General features: G+C 44.6%; 1 non-coding gene across 1 annotated transcript; it reads right to left on the bottom strand.

Moving 5' to 3' along the window:
- Window positions 1–9,944: 9,944 nt before the first annotated feature.
- LOC116913009 lies at window positions 9,945–10,065 on the bottom strand. The gene has a single exon (XR_004389563.1). It is a non-coding gene; the product is annotated as a small nucleolar RNA SNORA26 (small nucleolar RNA).
- Between the last annotated feature and the right edge of the window lie 915 nt (window positions 10,066–10,980).

The raw sequence follows: 10,980 nt of genomic DNA, 5'->3' as shown, positions 1-10,980 counted from the left end.
CCCATTTGTTTGTTTTATTTTGTTTTGTTTTTCTCTTCCTCTTTGAGACAGAGTTTTTCTGTAGCTTTGGCTGCCCAGGAACGTACTCTGTAGAGCAGGTTGGCCTTGATCTCAGAGATCCATCTGCCTGCGCCTCCCGAGGGTTGGATTAAAGTCATGCACCACCACCACCCACTGGTATTTCCATTTCTGAAAGTACAAGTGCAAAAGAATTAGATATCTTATCATCTATCTGTTACTGTAGAATAATACATACACACTGCTTCAAGGCACACACATTGCAGCAGCCATGAGAATTACTATCGTTTGTGGCAAAAGCTATGTTGGGGTGGCGTGCCTTCAACCAGCGTGACGCTAGAGTCTTCTGTTCGCCAAGAAACTACTCTGAGTGACTTTAACATAAATGTTCTGAATTTTAAGATTTATTTATTCCATGACATGATTGTTTTGCCTACATGAATATATGTGTACTACACACATATGTGGTGCCCTGAAGTCAGAAGAGGGTGTTGGATCTGTGAACCAAACCGGGGTCCTCTGGAAGTGCACCAGGGCCTCTCAACCGCTGAGCCCCTGTATATCTTGAAGAGCACCTCAGAAGCAGGCAGCTATGAAACAAAACCTCTAGATTTTGGCTACTAGTAGCATGGCTACTGTCAAAAGCTTCCAGAGAAAACGGAAGTGTACTCTGTCTATGCTGCTTCTGTGCAGTCAATAACTGCAGTCATTTAATTGAATTTGTAATCAAGTCCCAAGATTCACCATCAAGGCTTGTCCTAAAAACAATGGTCGTGGAGATTTGGTATTGGCACAAAGACACATAGACCAAGTAACAGACTGAACTAGAGTTGGGGAATGAACTCTGTTTGTATGACTATTTGCCTTGTGACAATTCCAAGGGAGGTGATCTTTCGCATTAAGCATACAGAGAAATGGTATGTGAGGTTACTTCCTATCCCACTGTCTGAGTTTGGTTTCTGTAACCGTGATGAAACAGCAGGACCAAAAGCAACTTGAGGAAGAAAGGATTTATTTGGTTTACCTGTGACTAGTCACAGTCCTTGGAGGGAAGCCAAGGCTGGAGCTCACACCGGGTGGGAATCCGGAGGCAGGCGCTGATGCAGAAAGGTACTGCAGGGTGCTGCTTAATGGTTTGCTCCCCGTGGCTTGTTCAGTCCTGCTTTCCTACAGAACCCAGAACCACCAGCCCAGGGTCGTTCCTAATGACAATGGACTGGGCCCTCGCCCATCAGTCACTAATTAAGAGAAGCCCTATAGACTTGCTACAGCCGGATCTTCTGGAGGCGTGGTTTTCCGCTGAGGTTTCCCTCCTCTCAGATGTCTCATTGAGATGAAACTGGCCGGGACAGCCAGCACCCAACCTTCAACTCTCAGTGAATAATGAAGCAAACTAAAGCTTGGAGAAGGCAGAAAATCCTCACATAGAGCAGAAAGCTAGCCGTACAATAAAACAAAAAAAAACAAAACAAAAAAAACAAGATTGTCTTAATGTCAAGGACATTTTTCTTCAAAGGACATCATTAAAAGAGTCAAAAGGAACTTGGAATAGGAAGAGACATTTTCAGTATATGCAGAGAAATATTCGGGATAACAAAACCCAAAAATATAACACTAGTTTTTTATTTGTTTGTTTTGTTTTGTTTTTGTCTTTATTTGAGACAGGGACTTACTCTGTCTCTCAGGCTGTCTTGGAACTCATTCTGTGGACCAGGCTAGCCTCAAACTCACAGAGATCTGCCTGCCACTGCCTCCCAAGTGCTGGGATTAAAGGCGTGCTCCACTATATCTGTCACAGCACTTTTGTTTTAAATGATATTTTAATTACATTTGTCTATTCATTTATTTGGTGTGTGTAGGCCTGCATGCAGACTCAGGTCTGTGCTTGTCCTGCACAGAACAAATGTGACTGTCCAAGGACAACTTTCAGAAGTCGGTTCCTCCTGCTACCATGTGGGTCCCCTGGATCAAAGTCAGGTTGTCAAGGTTAGCCCCAAATGCCTCCCTGCTGAGCCATCCCATTGACCTTTTGACATTCTGGGTTTGAGGCGCTCACCATGTATCTCTCTCTGACCTCAGATTTGAGATCCCACCCAGCACTGAGGTTCCAAGCTTACATCACTGAACCAGGGCTTGTCCATGTTCTAAAAGCATTACCGAGCCAGGCAAGGCAGTTCTCACCTGCCACCCTAGCTCTCAGGAAGCTAAGGCAGGGTCAACGAGAGTTCGAATCCTGCCTGGGATACAATGAGAGACCCTGTCTTGAAGAGAGAAAAGCTTTGCAGTGCTACACACTTAAAATGTTGGTGGGGGACAAGATCTGAATCGTTACAATGGTGATAATAAAAAGGGTGGCAGGGAGAGGACTTGGGAGTGATGGATATGTTTAAGGCATTGGTCATGCTGATGGTCTGAAAAGCATAAAATCACTTCCAAATCCATCATGTTGCAAAGGTTGACTATATAAAAATGTAGTGTACCCATGACTCTTTTTTTCCAGAGCTGAGGACCAAACCCAGGGCCTTGTGCTTGCTAGGCAAACACTCTACCACTGAGCTAAATCCCCAAACTTCCCATGACGCAATAAAGAGATTTATGCTTATGGATCAGGAGGGATGGCTCAGTGGTTAGGAGCATATAGCGCTTTTCCAGAAGACCCATGGTCAGTCCCCGGCACCCATGTCAGGGGTACACAACTTCCTGCAACTCTAGCTCCAGAAGAATCCAACACCCTTGTTTGGCCTCCGTAGGCACCGTGCTCACATGGCATACATACAGTCAACATGCATGCACTACATTAAAAATAAAAACCCATATACTGGGGCTGGAAAGATGGCTCAGCAGTTAAGAGCACTGACTGCTCTTCCAGAGGTCCTGAGTTCAATTCCCAGCAACCACATGGTGGCTCACAACCATCTGTAATGAACCCAATGCCCTCTTCTGGTGTGTCTGAAGACAGCAACTCACATATATAAATAAAAATATCTTTTTTAAAAAACCCACATACTTATAATAATCTGCTTCATCAAGTGGATGTCTACTTCTAACTCTGAAAACTTCAAAAGGAAAAAAATGTTTGCTGTGCAGCTGCGTGGGTAAACCTCAAGTAAGTTTGCAGAGTTGAGAAAGCCATAGAGTAAAGAACAGATTGCACATTTCCACTTATGCCAAACTCTGGAATTGGCATAAATAGCCCGCAGTGAGGCTGCTAGTTGGCACGTGACTCATTCTGGGCAGGTGGTAATGGGAGGGGCTATGAAGGAATCCATAGGGCAGCAGGATGCTATACATTTGATAAGAAATGTCGGTTTCACAAGTGAATGTATTTTCAAAATTTGGCACGCTAACAATTTGTGAATGTTCTGTGCATTTTGCATTGAAAGATTACCTTACTCTGGCTTTAGTTAAAAAATGCACACGCACAGAGAATTATTTACAAGTCTTAGCATACATTGCTACCAGCATTCTTTGAAATGCAAGGGTTAGGTGAGTAGAGGGAGGGGTGACTGTATCATACAACCAGTTTTGTAAAGTATCGGTGACAGAGTGTATGTGGACAGTTTAAGGGATTTAATTTATAAAATATTTACAATTTGTTGAATACTCCCAATGCTCCATAGTCAAGTGGCAGGAAAAATGGGAGGGGGGTGGTGCGAAAAGGAACTTTAGCAATTGCTTCTCAGAGTTATTTCTGAATAGCTGACAAGCAGAAAAGAAGGGTGTCAACGGGCTAGGGTGGTAGTAAATTCTGTGTAGAGAAGAAAAAACAGGTCGAAATCGTCCGGGCTTGTGGGTCAGCAGAAAACACCTTTGCCTCAAGTCTGAAGACCTGAATCCACTCCCAGAACCCACAGAATAGAAGGATAGAGCTGACTCCCTGGGGCTGCCCTCTGACTTCCACATCTGCACTGTAGCAAACCTCCCCTCCCCCATAAGTAAACGGTTTGTTTGTTTGCTTGTTTGTTGTTTTTTTTTAAAAGTCATCCTCAGCTACACGATGCATTCCAGACCAGCCTGGACTATATCTGACAGTCTCAAACTAAACAAGCGAACAAAACAAGTGCTCAACTTAATTATCATAGAGATGCAAATTAGAAACATGGGCAACTCCATTATCACCCACCAAAATGGAAAAAAAAGGTGTTGATGGGAACACTGAACTTCAACTCCCATATGTTGCTAATGAGAGTGTAAAAACACAAACACTTTGGAAAACATTAAGTATATCCAGTGAATGTGAACATGGCTGTACCCTTGATTCAAGGCTTCTGTCTGTTGGCCCTGGACCAAGAGATACGCTCACTATGTCTCCTGCTTCTAACGATGTCATCACGACGGCCACAGAAGCAATGTTCTAATAGCTTTAAAATGCAAACGACTCCAATTACTGTCAAAGTTTATCTGGATACATTTTACTGTATTCACACAGTGGAATGCAAAGCAGCCACATAATCAAACTCCAAAAAAAAATATGGGTGAACCTCGAAATACTGAGTTAAAGAAACCAGGAACAAAATGCATGTTGACATGCCTTGGCCCGATTAGCACAAAGCTAGTAGTCTACCAGCAGAAAGCAGGGTGTGGTCCCATCTGGGGAGAAATGTTCCAGGACGTTGGTTCTATTCGATCCTGAGTGTGATTTATTTGTGAAACTTTAACATACTGACTTCATTAATTGTCGGTGCATTTACCTGTCATTTGTTACAGTGGAATAAAAACCGTCTGTGGGAACCTATAAGCAACGAGGGATCGCAGGATTTGACATTTGAGAGACTCAAGACAGATTTGGGAGACATGATCAGATTTGCATTAATGAGATTAGTGCTGAAGCCTCTCCAGGCTGCTAGCAAGAGTAATCCCGGCTGGGCGTAAAGCAAGAACAACCCGGAAGAAAAAGAAAGACTACCGTGGGTGGAGAGACAGCCCGAATGTTGGGAATTGTCCTGTCTTCGGAGCTCTTTCTTGAAACATGTAAATAACCCTCTGGTGGGTGCTATTTTGATGATTTAATGTTTAGTCGTAATTGCCCATATCTCCAACCCCACCGCCGCCCACAGGATCAATTCTCCTTATACAACCATACAGAACTAGATGTATGAAAAGAGAGAAATGACTTAACAAGGCGCCCCATCTTCCCCAAGCACAGGTAAACCCCTCCGTGCTTTGTACTATGTGAGAGTAGGAAACCGGGCACAAGACTGAATGGGAGGAGGAGACAGGACGTCAGATTTGTGTGAAATGTGCCTAAGGAACCAGAACTTTACTGTATCCTGGATTCCAAAAGTAAACTCAGACCCAGTCACAGCAGGGGACCCGAACTATGGGCGGGCGGGATGCGGGCAGAGGGGCTGGAGTTGGAACCTGGGTGTAACCAATCACATGCACCAGTCTCCCCAACCGGTGATTGGCAGATGTGTCTACCAGTGTTGTCTCGTCCCGCGAACCCTTGCTGCTTTTGTTAGTCCGGTGGTGCTTCATCTCTCAGTAGGAGTCACTCCTGCTAATCAACTAATCCCAGCTTCGGAACCTAAGGCACCTAAGGCACCGGAACCTAAAGCAAGGCTGCCTGTCTGCCTACCCGTGTAGTGAAAAGGGAGCTTTGTTCCTATTGGAGCATTGTTAAGTGCCTGAGGCAGGGCTTGGTACCCTGGGTAGGGGAATTAACTGCTCCTGATGTTCCCAGTCATTTTCTAGCTCATATTTCTGAAGTGGAATAAGGCGACATTTATAGTTTGAAGTACCTTTCCTATGCAAAGTCCTTATCCCCTTCCCCCAAAGGTAATTCGATCCTTTCAAATTCCTTCACTTAGCAAGTAATCCCAAATTATCTTAAAGAACCTTATACTTAATCCCGTAAACCTTGAGTGAGGGAGGAGGTTCATAAGAAATGAGAAGTGTTTCCAAGTGCTTATACTCTCCTAGTGAGACGGTGGGGTAGCTGCAGCAGAGAAAGCTGGATGGCTCCACGGAGATTAAAAGTAGAAATACTGTGTAAGTCAAGTTACTTCTCAGTAAATACTGAAAGATGCAGATACTTGACATCAATGCATCAATTAGCATTCATGATAGCCAAAAGGAGCCAGTTCAAACGTCCAACGGAAGAGCAAATTTCAAACAATATTCATCTGTTGCATATGAATACAATAGAGCATTATTCATTCTTTGGACAGTATCAATGTATGGATGGATTGTAAAAACTTGCTCTGAGAGCTAGGGCAGGAGCTCCGCTGACATAGTGCCTAGGATGTAAGCCCTGGATTTGAGCCCAAGCACCATGTAAATCAGGGAGGTTGCAAGTAGGAGGATCAGACGTTCAAGGTTAGCCTCAGCTAGAGTTCAAGGCCCGGCAGGGTGACGTGAGATTCTGTCTCCAAAGTAGACAAAAACAAAAGTGAGATGGGGCCTGGAAATAGGTTGATGGCTAAATGTTTGCTGATGGCAAGGGGACACTGCTTTGGTTATAGCACCCACAGGGCTGCTCACAACTGATCAGTTCCACGAGATCTAGTGCCCTTGGAAAAAGAAGCCTACATGTACAAAAAAAATAATTTACAGACTGACCTGAGAACTAAGTAAAACATTTAAAGCTTACAAAATATTAAGTTTGTTACATTGAACTCCAAAAATTAGTATTTGCAGTATGGGTTTCAGGGAACTAGGATTATAGATACCCAGCCACACATAGAATGGAGACATCAACATCCATTTTATTTTAAAACCAATTCTTATCAATTTCTTGCATTTGAGGTTCCCAGAGTTCCTACTGCAAAAACTATTAACTTCAAACTAGCTCATTATGTGTTTGTGCTAGTTGTTTTTACCCTGGCTGTCCTTGAACTCAGGATGTGCCTGCCTCGCCTAAGGGTTAGAATTAAAGGCATGTGCAAACACATCTAGCTCAAACTAGTTCATTCTAATATATAGCCCAAGGTCAGCTTTCAGAACACTGTTTAAATTCTGTGTGGTTTGTGGTGCTGTCTGCCACAAGGTACTTCAACCATCACTCCTTTTCACTGCAAAATTAGGGAACTGTAGACATCCTTCGGAAGGTGGGGAAATGAAGGTTGAGGTGGCAGGGTCCCTAAGCCTGCAACTTCTCACAGGCTATCCTTTGTTGGCTCGAACCCTTCATGAGTAGCTTGAGAAATTAACCATGGTAGCCATTGCTAGCATTGGCTGTAACTTGGGTCATCTAACAGTGGGTCGAGATCCCTTTGGGGTCAGATCATATCTTGCATATAAGCTATTTACATTGCAATTATAACAGTAACAAAGTAATTTATTAAGTAGCAATGAAATAATTTTATGGTTGGGGGGTCACAACATCAGGAACTGTATTAAAGGGGTGGATGCATTGACCAGGGTGAGAATCACTGATCGTTACTTGATAACTTAAATCTGAAGAGTCCTCATCCAGTCAAACAACAGAATTCATAAAATGGCTAGGTGCCTGAAACCTGAGGCGTGCCAACAGGCAAGAGTAGCTGCAAAGTTAAACTCACTTCTGGAGAAGCTGTTCTCATCGTCACCATCGCTGATGCTCTTGCAGAGGCCAAAGCAAATACAAGAAGCTGTAACTTGGGCATACATTCAGGGCAGTTGTTTTTCCATTGGTCTTGGGGAGATGTCGACATATTATACATATTGAACATCTTCCACTGGTTTCCTGGGTGCACGATCTATGTGGCCTGTGAAACTGTCAGTCTTAATATAATGCAGGATGAGCTGTTAATCCAGACCCTAGCAAGCTAACTCAGGGTGCGAAACTAATAGATCTCCCATGATCAAGCTCACCCAGATACCTGCACAATCTGTAAACCTCCAATGCAAAGCTAGATTAATGTCTCCAAAGGAGTGAGTGGGTCCTGGCAGGCAGAGATACTCAGATTGACATTGAAACTCTTTGAAAAACAAAAAAAAACATGCATTCTAGCACATGCCTTCAATTGTAATTTGAGCCTGAGGGCAGGTAGAACTACTTGAAAAACAGGTGGAGAAGGTCTGAGGAATGGTGAGCAATTTAAGACTAAAATAAAACTACTCTGCTTCCTTATGTCCTGCAAACCATTACAATTTGTTTGTACTTAAATTTCTACTTTAAATGGACTTATTTTGATTTCATCAAGTACATACTCAGACCCCAACAAATACTTATTTCCTTTCCCATCTTTGTATTGTTTCATATTGCAACCCAAGCATTGAAATTACAACATAAAAGCACACATGAGGTAGTTTTGGCATTTATTTTTAGACTGCCTACATGTATGCAGGTAAATCCCAAGTTTTCCAGATGTGTCTGACCCCTAGAGGTTGTGAGCCTCCATATGGGTGCTGGAACAAACCCAGGTCCTCTGCAATAGCAAGTGGTCTTATATGGTGAGGCAGCTTTCCAGCCTGTTTTAGAACTTTCGAAAAATGTTTAGCTTCCCAGGGATCCCAGTTTAAACTGGTGTGAAGACACATGCCACCAGGTAGTTTTAGTCTCCTGCACACCTTATTATTTTCACTGGCCCAGTTCAAGGCAGGCTGGTGGTAATGTCCCATGCTCCAGCTTCCTCTGCCCACACCCAGCTTAAGATCTTGTGATTGTCGAGGCATATCTATAGGCTGCCTATTAAAAAATAAAACAAGGTGGTTGCAGAATGTAATTTTGTTAACAGCTACCAGCAACCCTATAGAAGTGGAACTCTATACTGTGCTATCCTGGCCACTTGTGAGCATTGAGTGCTCTGGTCAGTGTGGCCAAATTTTATCTACTCTGGATAAATAAGAGAATTTTTATTAAACTTTAAAGCTATTGTGTAAATAGAAACAATATTTAAGACACAATTGCAACAGTTACTAAAAGACTGGGTAACTTCATACTTTGTATCTTGACCCCTTAGTCTCTCTCCAAACTCTCAACCTTGTATCCTTGAAGGCGGCTACTTTTAAAAGGGCACAGGTGAAGGTGCCATGCAGCCTAAGGACACGTTAGATCCCCAGCATCACATACACTCGGTCTAGAGGAATATAAATTGTGGGTTCAACAGCCAGTATACATAAGTTTGGAAAGGCCAAAGCCAAAAATACTGCTGAGAAAGAATAATCACACAGTTAATGGTGGCTGGCACCAGGCCTGACAGCCTGAGTCTGATCCTAGGCTCCATATGGCAGAAGGACAGACTGCACCAAGTTGTAATGTCTCCACACTCCAGTAATAACAAGTAACTACTTGAAATAAGAAAAAGACCATCATGGAATTGACATAGGAAAAGCCTTTATTGAAGATTATGGAAAATTACTCATGGGAAACAATGTACAAGTTAAAACACGGTGACTACCAGCACATGAACTACTAGCAAAGAACTTGTCCAAACACGCAGGCCAGATTCAAACATTCTAACGATCTAGCATGAACATCCTTAAAATCCCCTTCCTGTTTGCACCTTTAAAACCCCGTGTCATAGCCAGGTGGACCTGATTCCAGGACACCCATAAATAGAGAAGGGGTCGGGGGAGACCGGATCCTAGTACGTTGGTAAAAATTTTAGGAAATTACCTTCAGTTTAATCAATTACTTCAAGGCCATTCAAGGATACTCTCACACGGCCCACAATCTCAATCTGTAAAATGGACTTCACCTACTTCAGTTCACTAAGCCTAAGGTGGGATCCAGGCAAGCGGGGTCATTACATGTGCGACTACTTCACCTTGGAGCCATTCAGCTCGCGAGTTTCTTTCCCGTAGTTTTCAACCTATAAAATGGAAAAAGATGCTTCAGATAAGTGGAAAAACGCTCAAGTATATCCTTTTCAGCTGACCTAATATCTCATTCCTAGCAAAGTAAGTAAGTGTACTCTTGCTACTTTGTGTTTCAGTCCTACATTACTACCTAGTAATCGCCAGAAGTAAAATGAGCGCACTCGAGTGAAGCTTTCTGGTTCATCTGTGACTCCAGACAGGATCCAAAGAGGAGGTGCAGTTTTCCTCTCTGGGTTTTATGGAGACTTCCTTTACCCTTCTGTGTTAGCCTCTTAAAGTACCGCGACAACCTTAAAAGGGCACATGAAAGGGTAACTGGGGCGGATCTACGCAGCTCAACAAAGGCAGGCCTGGAACCTAGGTCTTCTCGACCACGTGCCCTGCGCCTTCCTTCGGTCAATGCCGGGACGTACCTGGCTTCTATCCGAGGCAGCAGCAGCACGGCTGGGCAGTGGAGATCGATTCGGGTGGGTCGACCTGCGGAGGGAAAAGGGAGGCGATCAGCGCGCCCGGGTCGGACAGCAGAGAGGGCTTTGTCTCTCGCGCAGCCCCGGGCTGGGCACAGCCGCCGTCCCCCGGGCCGCGGAGAACTGCTCTACCCCTCTGTTCTGGCCGCCGGGAGCAGCTGAGCTCGGGGCGGGCAAAGCTCAAGGGGACACGGGGACATCCCGACACCCTGCAGAGTGGACACTCACCGCAACGCCCGGAACAGAAAGGCCGAGCCGGTGCGCGCTGCGCTGATACAACCACCAGGGAGAGGGGAGGAGCTGGCACGAAACCCGCAGCCAACCGGCGGGCCGCTTGCAGGGGGCAGGACAGGAAAAAGAGAGCAGCCAATCCTCAGAAAGACTGCAGGCGTGGCTGGTATGGGAAGCCAATCGTCGGGACGTTTTGGAACAGGTAGGGTGGGGCCATTGACTTCCAGCAGAGGGTTCTCTACCTACTGCGGTGTTGGAGGTGACCCCGGGTGAAGTGTCGTCTTTAGGGTGGTCTGCTGGTCTCTGGAGCAATCAGGAGCCTTTGTGGCTGCTCCGAGTCAAAATCATTCCTTTTCTAAAGCTATGCGGTTGCTAGGTGTGTTCCGACTTAGATCCGGATTTACTCCGCTAGTTCACTCCCAGGGCCCCTCTTAGCCCAGGAAGGATCTGCCTTTTTCAATGCTCATGAAGAATAATCAAGGAGAAGGGTTGGAGGAGAGATGAGGTAGTTCTCTTGTTC

Source organism: Rattus rattus, chromosome 11 (assembly GCF_011064425.1).
Source record: "Rattus rattus isolate New Zealand chromosome 11, Rrattus_CSIRO_v1, whole genome shotgun sequence".
Classification (NCBI taxonomy): Eukaryota; Metazoa; Chordata; class Mammalia; order Rodentia; family Muridae; genus Rattus; species Rattus rattus.
Note: the sequence above shows the minus strand (reverse complement) of the source record. Positions and strands in the feature narration are given on the sequence as shown.